Source organism: Glycine max, chromosome 20 (genome assembly GCF_000004515.6).
Source record: "Glycine max cultivar Williams 82 chromosome 20, Glycine_max_v4.0, whole genome shotgun sequence".
Classification (NCBI taxonomy): Eukaryota; Viridiplantae; Streptophyta; class Magnoliopsida; order Fabales; family Fabaceae; genus Glycine; species Glycine max.
In genome coordinates, this window is record NC_038256.2 from 24,114,246 (window position 1) to 24,124,364 (window position 10,119).

Sequence of the window (10,119 nt, forward strand, 5' to 3'; positions counted from 1 at the left end):
TATTAATATTATTATTATTATTATTATTATTATTATTATGTGTTGTTGATTTAACTTTAGCAAGTGTGTTTATTTTTTATCTTATTAACTTTTCAACTTATTATATATCCTTTTTGAATTTTATTTTTTAAATCACCTTTTTCTTTTTCAATTAATTAATAATATTTCTATTTTTATCTTGCTGATTGCTTCTTGCATTTTTATTTACATAATATATTTCTGATTTTCTGTGTATTTTAATTATTTCTCTTTATATCTATGGGTGAAAACAAATTATACTCTGAATTTCTTATTTATTGTAATTGAAAATACTCTACCAACTTTAATGTTGAGATTCACACGGGAGACAAATCACGTCGGTAGTGCAATGAAAATTAGAAATTTTCCTTACTATTTCTTTTTGTATTTAATTAATTAATTTATTATTATTATTATTATTATTATTATTATTATTATTATTATTATTATTATTATTATTATTATTATTATGTGTTGTTGATTTAACTTTAGCAAGTGTGTTTATTTTTTATCTTATTAACTTTTCAACTTATTATATATCCTTTTTGAATTTTATTTTTTAAATCACCTTTTTCTTTTTCAATTAATTAATAATATTTCTATTTTTATCTTGCTGATTGCTTCTTGCATTTTTATTTACATAATATATTTCTGATTTTCTGTGTATTTTAATTATTTCTCTTTATATCTATGGGTGAAAACAAATTATACTCTGAATTTCTTATTTATTGTAATTGAAAATACTCTACCAACTTTAATGTTGAGATTCACACGGGAGACAAATCACGTTGGTAGTGCAATAAAAATTAGAAATTTTCCTTACTTTCTCTTTTTGTATTTAATTAATTAATTAATTAATTTTGTTATTTATTATTATTATTATTATTATTATTATTATTATTATTATTAGTATTATTATTATGTGTTATTGATTTAACTTTAGCAAGTGTAGTGTGCTACGATTGACAGGGTAATGTGCTTATTAGATAAAAGCATTCTGAGTGCACATGCTCTGATGCATTTGTTTTTCATCTTTTCTAGACTCTAGAATGTCATGTCTCCTGATAATTGAGATTATCTAATTTTGAATTTTGTCATTAAGTTAGACCATTTTTTTATATAATCTTGGACGACTTTGGTCGTTCAACTTCTTTGTAAGGAAAGAAAAGAAGAATAGTTTCAAATAGGTAGGTTTCCTATTTTCGGGATTTATTGTTCTTTATTATTATCAGTACTACAAATTTATTGTTTATTAAACTGAACATTATTGATGGAGGCATATTGTTGTCTACTCTGCTCATCTTACACATCCCCTGTTATGCTCATCTCATATTTATTTGTTGCCTATTCCAGTGCTTATGTTTTACAGACCATGTAATATCCATGTTATGTTTTCAGATTTACTTGATTAGAAACAAAAACTTATCCCACCATGTTGTGACCTTTCAATATTTTTGCTTCTAATTAATGAACATTTTAGTTTTTTAAAGTTACGGGAAAAAGTTTTTTGTTTTTTCCTAACCTTTGTGTTTTGCATTTTCGTTTCCCACAAAATTACCCTTCTTCACTAAATAAGAAAGCCAATAGTAACATAAGCAATTAATTCTCTCATTCCCATGCTGCACTTGGAAAACAACAGCAGAGAGTAAAAAAAAAAGAAATAAAATATACAAAAAATTAAAGATTAAACAAAAATTGTGGATTTTTAAAGATATAAAAACCAAATATTTATATTTTGCAATAAAGAGATCATAGTTGTGAATTTTTAAAAATAGAATAATCAAATGTTTTAATTATAAAATAAAGAGATCAAATTGTAGATTAAATAAAATTAAAAAAACAAAATTGCATTTAAGTTTAGCAATTTTTAACTATTAAAATGCTATATGTTTAAATTAATTTAACCTGCATATTTTTTTACATTCAAATTGCTAGAATATTTTTTTAACTTTAAGTTACAAAGAGCATTAACTTTGTGTCCCGTAATCATATACCTAACTAAAATTGTTCTAAAACATTATTTTATATGCATGATTATAATTTTTTTTTTGCTGAATTAGATTAAAATTGATTTAGGATAAGAAAAGGTTATTTTTAAATAATATTATTTATAGAGATTACAAAATTATTTAACATAACAACAAATTATTTTTATAGATTGAAACATTTTTTAAAACAAAGATTAAAACTTTTTCTCTGTCCTGTTGACACCTGTGTACTGTCTATTTTCTGTCCTGTTGACACCTGTCAATCTCTTTCTATTATACAAGCAACAAGCCTCTTATGCTTGCTTCTTTGCTCAAAAGCAAGGCCCTCTTTTATGCTTTCGGTCCACCAATATTTTTTAATTTATTTCCTATATTTCTTTTATATAATTTAAATCAATTTTAAAATGTTTTTAACACAATCAACTCTTGATACAAATTATCTTTATGTTATATACAAACAGAACCCTGACAAATAGTATTTATGTCACTTATAGTAAAATTATACAAACAACACTCTAACAAATATTATTTATGTCACTTACAGTCTAATAATACAAACAGCACCCTGACAAATAGTATTTATTTCGCTTACAGTAAAATACGGACCTGTGCATCGCACAGGCACTCCACTAGTTAAGTTAGTAAAAATAACCTAATTTGATCAAATTCCCACGCATTGCTTAGATTTTTTCTTCTTCATAGTTATCGGATGCTTTTTACTGTCATTTTATATTATGTTTTTATGGTTTCATATAGGACTTTATAGAAATTTTTAGATTTGATTGATACATTCTTTGACATTTTGTACTCTCTCTTCAATATTTTAATTTTGTAGGAAAATATGAGTTATTTTGAAAGAGATGAGGACGAGGATGTGCGATTTTAAAAGAAAATTTGAATTTATTTGTTCGTAATAGAAAAGTATGATTTTTATTCTTTAATTTGTTTATAGGCTTGAAGCAATTTGTAGAGCATTTCTTCAATATATGCATTCTAAGTTTTCAAATGAGAACAATTAAAGTTAGGTATTAATTAAAGTAATTAAATTGTTTAATTACCATAATTTGAATTAAATTATCATTTTTCTTTAGTTAAAGTAATTAAATTACCATTATTTGAATATTAGCGTTATATAAAAATTAGTATTCATTAAAATAATTTAATTTATACTGAATTCTGAAATGAATAAAATCATTTTATATAATTTGAATATTAATAAAAATGACTATTAATTAAAATAATTAGTTATATTTTTTTATTCAAATTTAATTATACTGAGTATCCATGATTTAAATATTTATGAAATGGAAGGATGTAACAAAGTTAAACATATATAAATTGTATTGATAAACTGCAGTAAAAAAAATTGTATTGATAAATTTGTAATGAAGAAATAAGACATATATGTTTTCTATAAAAATTCTTTCAATCCCAAATTAAAGGTTTAGGATTAGTTTTTTAAATCATCGTTATAGTATTTAAATACAATTTTCGTATTTATATTTATAAAAATTATATTCCTTTTTGTTATTAATCTGTTAGTTTTACAAATACAAAATTGGTGTTAAAAATATTTGTTAATTTAAATCATAATTTTTATTAAGCTATTAAGGGTTATTTTAATTTCTGGTATTGTAATTTGTAACTAATATATTTAATTTTTCATTCCTAAATTAGAATCTGCCCCCAAAAAAAATACAAAAAACTTATAATACATTTTTTGCATTCCTAAAACCTTTTTATTAATATAATCAGTTAAAAATTAAAAATAAGTGAAGGTGATTTGTTTCAAATTACAAGGGCTCAAATTAAGGATAAAGTTACAAATTAAAATTTACATAAACTAATATTTATTGTAAAATTTAACATAGTAACAATAATAAAATTAAAATATAAAATACTATTACTTAAGAATATTAATCATAATTTCACCTTTTTTATTTGTGCAAATATGTTATTTCATTCTTTCTTGTAAAACTTTCTATAAATCTTTGTATAAATATTAAGCTCTCAAAATACCTTATAACCCTTGAGAGAAAGGACTAAAATGTTGAGTGATATATCCGCCTGTAAGACGACCATACATTATTCATTGTGCAAACTTCCAATAAATCTTATTAATTTGTTTAGAGCTAGTAGTGATGTAGTAGGATAAAGAATATTGGGTTAAAGTCAAACTTGGGGTAAAACTTGCATGTGTAAGAGCCAAAAGTGATAGTGAAAAAAATACTTGTAACTTTGTGATAAGTTAATGGAAACTTGGTGGGTTGTCAAGAACTAGATGTAGTTTCGGGATAGAGGTGAACCAAGATAATTTCTTGTGTGCTTTCCTTTATTGCTTTAATTGAAAAAGGGTTTGAATTTATTTTTAGATCTTATATCTTATTTTGATCTATGAAGAAAATTGTTTCTTCCATTGTCTAATAAAGTTTTTCTCAAAACCTTCTTTATCTATGTTTTAGGTATATTTACATTAGATGATAAACGTGTTTTCAGTCTTAGAAAATGTTTTAAATTTCTAAAACACAATTCAACCCTCCTTCTTTTGTTATTTGCTTCTACAGTTTGGTATCAAAGCTCAACCCCTAAGGGTTGAGCACTTAACAATGTTCAGAGAAAAAGATCTAGATGGCAGATAACCAACATCAGTTCATCACTGAAGGAGCATCTCTCACAAGGCCACCAGGCTTCCCTGAAGAAGACTGCCCTTACTAGAAGGAAAAAAATGTGATGTACATCAAGTCCAGTCAATACAGGATTTGGCTTATCGTTACCAATAGGGATATCCTTATTCCCAGACCTGAAGCTGAATGGGCAAATGAAGATCTAACCATTATGAAGCTCAACACAAAAGTCAGATATACTCTGACATGTGCTTTGTCAAAGAATGGGTACAATAAGATCTGTAGACTGAAAACTGTCAAAGAGATCTAAGACTCATTGAGCATAAACTATGAAGGCACTAAAGATGTTATACTGATGAAGGCTGCGACTCTGACCAAACACTATGAAAGCTTTACCATAAAGGATGGAGAGTTTGTGGATGATATGTTTGGAAGACTTCAAGTTCTTCTAAACAATCTGGAAGCTCTTGAACAAACATACTCCAAGGCCCAAATAAACCTGAAGATTCTAGACAGGTTTCCCAAGATGTGGGAACCAAAAACCACATCCATTCAAGAAGCAAGAGAATGAAAATCTTGCATGGGAGGAGTTGGAAGGCATCTTGAGAGTTCATGAAGTTCACCTTCAAAACAGGGAGCATCTGCAAAAGAAGAATTTTGTTGCCCTTTAATATGAAAAGACAAGCTTTAGAAGAGAAGAAAAAAAGAGCTTGTCTAAAGCTCTAAAAGTGTAGATGTAAGAATTTGATGGATCCACAAATGATGAAGTGACCTTCATGTCCAGAAAGTTCAAACATACGATGAAGAAGAAAGGAAAGTTCTAACACTCCTCCAAACGTAAAGATTCCAAATTTAAAAAGAAAAATAAGGAGGAAAGCAATGAGGTTATCTGCCTTGAATCTAGGAAGCTTGAACACATGAAGGCTGAGTGTCCCTAGCTGAAAAAGATAAGATACTCCGGGACAAGAAAAAGAAAAGTCTGATGGTCACCTAGGATGACTCAGACAATGAGAAGAGTAGTAATTCAGACAATGAACAAGCCAACATCTATCTCATGGCAGATACAAACGATAAAGTTGAGATATCCTTGTTAGGAAAATACTTGATAGATCTTAGTTAATAGAACATAACATGTCTACTATCTAAAGATGATAAAAGATGACTTTGGCATAAAAGAATTAGGCCTATTAACTTAAAACATATTTCAAAACTATCCAAAAAGGATTTAGTAAAAGAACTGGCCAAGATATGTTAGAAAACTCATATTCTATGTGAAGCATGTCAACAAGGGGAACAAATTAAAATTTCTTTTAAATCTAAAGATGTAGTTTCCACTTCTAGACTATTATAGCTATTGCACATGGGAGGAAAGAAGTATGGCTTTATCATAGTTGATGACTATTATGAAATACAACAAATCACACTAGAAAAGGGGGGGGGGGGGGGTTGAATAGTGTGTTAGTCAAAATATAAAACATTTTCAAAATGGAAGATGTTATAATAAACAAGCCTATAAAACCCTCGTCCAATGACAAAGGTGGACTATCTTCCAATGAGATGTAAAACTTGTCTTTTAGTAAAAACCTTTTGTGCAAAGTGTGACAAAAATGGGCAATGAAATACTTTAATAAGCTAATGAAGAGCAGTAAAAATACTTCATTTTACACTGGTTCACTCAACTTAAGCTACGTTCAGTTATCGTTTACCAACTAGTAAAAGATTCCCTTAATAAACCTTGATTACAAAAAATATTCTTCCCTGCCACTTTTGGCTTACAAGTATTCTCAAGGTCACTTCTGGCACAATCCTTAGACTCCTATTAAATCTAAAAACACCAAAGTATTATTTTGCCACTAAGTCACTCCTAGCTTTCACAAACAAAAGTTTGATATAGAATCAAAGATTCTTTACAACACTTAGAGAATAAATTTATAATAAGGTTCTTATTTCTCACTAATAGTTTCTATACAACAAAGGATGGACTCTCTTAGACTCAGTGTGTTTCTCAATAGTTGTTCTTTCTCTCGTTTCTTGATTCACGACTCTTGTACGTTTTTCAATTTTCTTCAATCTTTGATGTTTTATTTATAGGTAGAGAGACGCTTGTAATTGTGGAGAGTATCTTCAGAATTGAATGTTATGACTGTTGTGCAGATTAATCTTTGTTTCCTAAATTAAGCGGATACTGCACGTTTCTATCTTATAGGATCAGGACTTTCCATATTTGTCATTCATAACTCAATACGATTGTTAAACACATAAATGGAAATAAAAGATAGTTTCACATATATGTTCATTTTAGAAAAAATCATATAAACAAGAATAAATTGATAATTCAAATAAAGAGCTTGTTCCTTATGTTGTTTGGATGGACTAGATAAAGTACTTGATGCTTCCAATAGGTGAATTATCTAGTAATGGATAGGTCTCTCTTGGAGTTGCTTCCCGTCATCAAACCTATTGACGCATATGCAACAAAGTGGTTAACATAAATTTATATTTTTGTTTTCATCAAAACTGTAACAGATGTTTGTGTCATGCATTGATGGATCGTCCAGTGTCTAACATATTCAAGATATACCTTGTATACTTCCTTGATCAAAAGCATGATTCATTCAAAGTCTTTGAAATATTTTGTAAAAGAGTTCAAAACGAAAAAAGGCTTATGTATCTTTTCTATCAAAAGTGGCCATGGAATGGAGTTTGAAAATGTTGAGTTCAGATCATTCAGTGAAAAGAATGTTATTTTCCACAACTTCTCTTCACCAGTAACACCTTAACAAATTAGGGTAGTTGAAAGGAAAAATTAACTTTGCAAGAGATGGCTAGAACCATGCTCTTTGAAAACTCACTTCCTAAGCACTTCTGGGTAGAAGCAGTAAACACAACATGCTATGTTCAAAAAAGAATATTTGATCAAACCATTGATAAAAAAAAAGACTCCCTATGAATTATGGAGAGGAAAAAGATCCAATATTTCATACTTTCATTTATTTGGATATGAGTGCTTTATCCTGAACACTAAAGATCAACTTGCTAAGTTTGATTCTAAAATGGATAAAGGGATTTTTCTTGGCTTTTCTAATACGTCTAATGCTTATAGAGTTTTTAATACCAAAACTTTAGTTGTAGAAGAATCCATTCATGTTAAATTCAATGATAAACTAATGTCTGATAAGTTATTAGATGTTGAGGATGATTTTGCAGATATGTAAATAGAATCGTCTCTAACCCCTACAGAAAGAGAGATCAAACAATCCAATGAAATTCTTCCTTAGACTAAAGGATCCTTAGGTCATCAACCACAAACGAAGGACTGGAAGTTTGTCCACCATCATCCATAGGATCAGATCATTGGAGATTAGACTTAAGGAGTCAAGACTAGATCATCATTCAAAGATTTTGCTTCATGTGCTCTTGTGTTTGAAATAGAACCCAAGACCATAGAAGAAGCACTTACAGATGATGACTAGATTATTGCCATGGAAGAAGGGCTTCACCAATTTACTAGAACAATGTTTGGACTCTTGTTTCCAAACCTCAAAACAAAGTATCATTGGAACAAGATGGGTATTTAGAAATAAATTGAATGAACAAGGAAAAGTGGTAAGAAAAAAAACTAGGTTAGTAGCTCAAGGCTATAACCAAAAAAAATGTATTGATTTCACTGAAATCTTTGCTCCTATTACTAGACTTGAAGCTATAAGAATCATGCTTGCTTTTTCTACTTATAAAAACATAAAGTTTTTTCAAATGAATGTCAAAAGTGCATTTTTGAATGGCTTTATTGAAGAAGAAATGTATGTTAGACAACCTCCTAGCTTTGAGGATCATACACTTCCAGACCATGCTTTTGAAATTTCCAAAGGCTATGTATGGTCTAAAACAGGCACCCCATGCTTGGTATGACGGACTAAGCTTTTTTCTTTTAGAAAGTAGTTTTATGAGAGGCAAAGTAGACACAACTCTTTTCAGAAGAGAAGTTGTCAAGGATGCGTTATAGTTCAAATATATGTTGATGATATTATCTTTGGAGCTACTAATGAATCTTCGTGCAAAGATTTCTCTGATCTTATGAAGAGTGAGTTTGAAGTGAGCATGATGAGAGAACTTAAGTTCTTTTTAGGGCTTCAAATCAAGCAAGACAATAAGGGTATCTATATCCACCAACAAAAATACACTAAGGAACTTCTAAAGAAGTTTAAAATGGAAAATGCTAAGCCTATGAAAACTCCATCGCATGCTTCCAATCCTCTAAGCAAAGATGAATCAGGTAAACCAATAGATCATACGATCTATGGAGGTATGATTGGGTCTATTCTATATCTAACCTCTAGTAGATATGATATTATGCATAGTGTATGTCTGTGTGCTAGATTTCAATCTAATCCTCAAGAATCACATCTTAAAGCTGTGAAAAGAATCTTACATTATCTAGTAGGTATTACTAACCAATGTTGGTTTTATAAAAAAAATCAAGATTTCATGTTAGTAAGATATTGTGATGTAGACTATGTAGGAGATAGAGTAGAAAGGAAGAGCACAAGTGGAGGATGTCACTATATTGGACCATGTCGGGTATCTTAGGCAAGCAAGAAACATAACTCATTTGCTCTGTCTATAGCTGAAGCTAAATATGTATCTACTGCAGGTTGTTGTTCACAACTGTTATGGGTAAAGTATCAACTAGAAGATTACTCTAATATTGAAAACAATATACCAGTATATTGTGACAACACTAGTGCAATAAACCTATCTAAAAATCCAATGCAGCATTCAAAGGCTAAGCATATTAAGATAAGATATCATTTCATTTGTGATTATGTGCAAAAATGTGTTTTTGATATAAAACTTGTAGACATAGATCATCAATGGGTTGATATCTTCACTAAACCTTTGTTTGAAGAATGCTTCATCTATATAAGGGAACATTTAAATATGACTACTTTATTAGATTAATGATTTTTTTTCAGGCGATAACATCGTCTTAGTCTCTTATCATTAATCTGTTGGGACTAACATTTGTTGAAAAGTGTACAAATGGAAGAGGAAACATGTTCACAAAGACAAAAATGTTTCAGTTTTCATTGAGGAAAGAATAACTCTCTAAGTATGTGCAAAGACACTTAGAGAAGTTCCTTAAATTTTTAAACTCTCAGAAGTAGTTGTGCTTGTGCAAAATATCGTTTGAGAACTTAAAAACTTCAAAAACTCTCTTTTTCCTTAAACTCTCTATGAACAATGGCACCTCTAGGAAGAATGAGTCCACTAGCATCCCAACCATCAACAATGTTGATGATGCAACATAAGCTTTCCCTAAGGATTGATTTATCCCTAGGAAGTGGATAAACTTCCAAAACCTGAAGGAGGAAGGATTTGATGTAAAGGGATTGTTTGGCAAGGTGAGCTGGACTTATTTTCTGGAAAAGTTCAACACCTGACATTATGGCCCTTATGCTTTCTTCTAAGGAAATACTAGGCAAGATGCA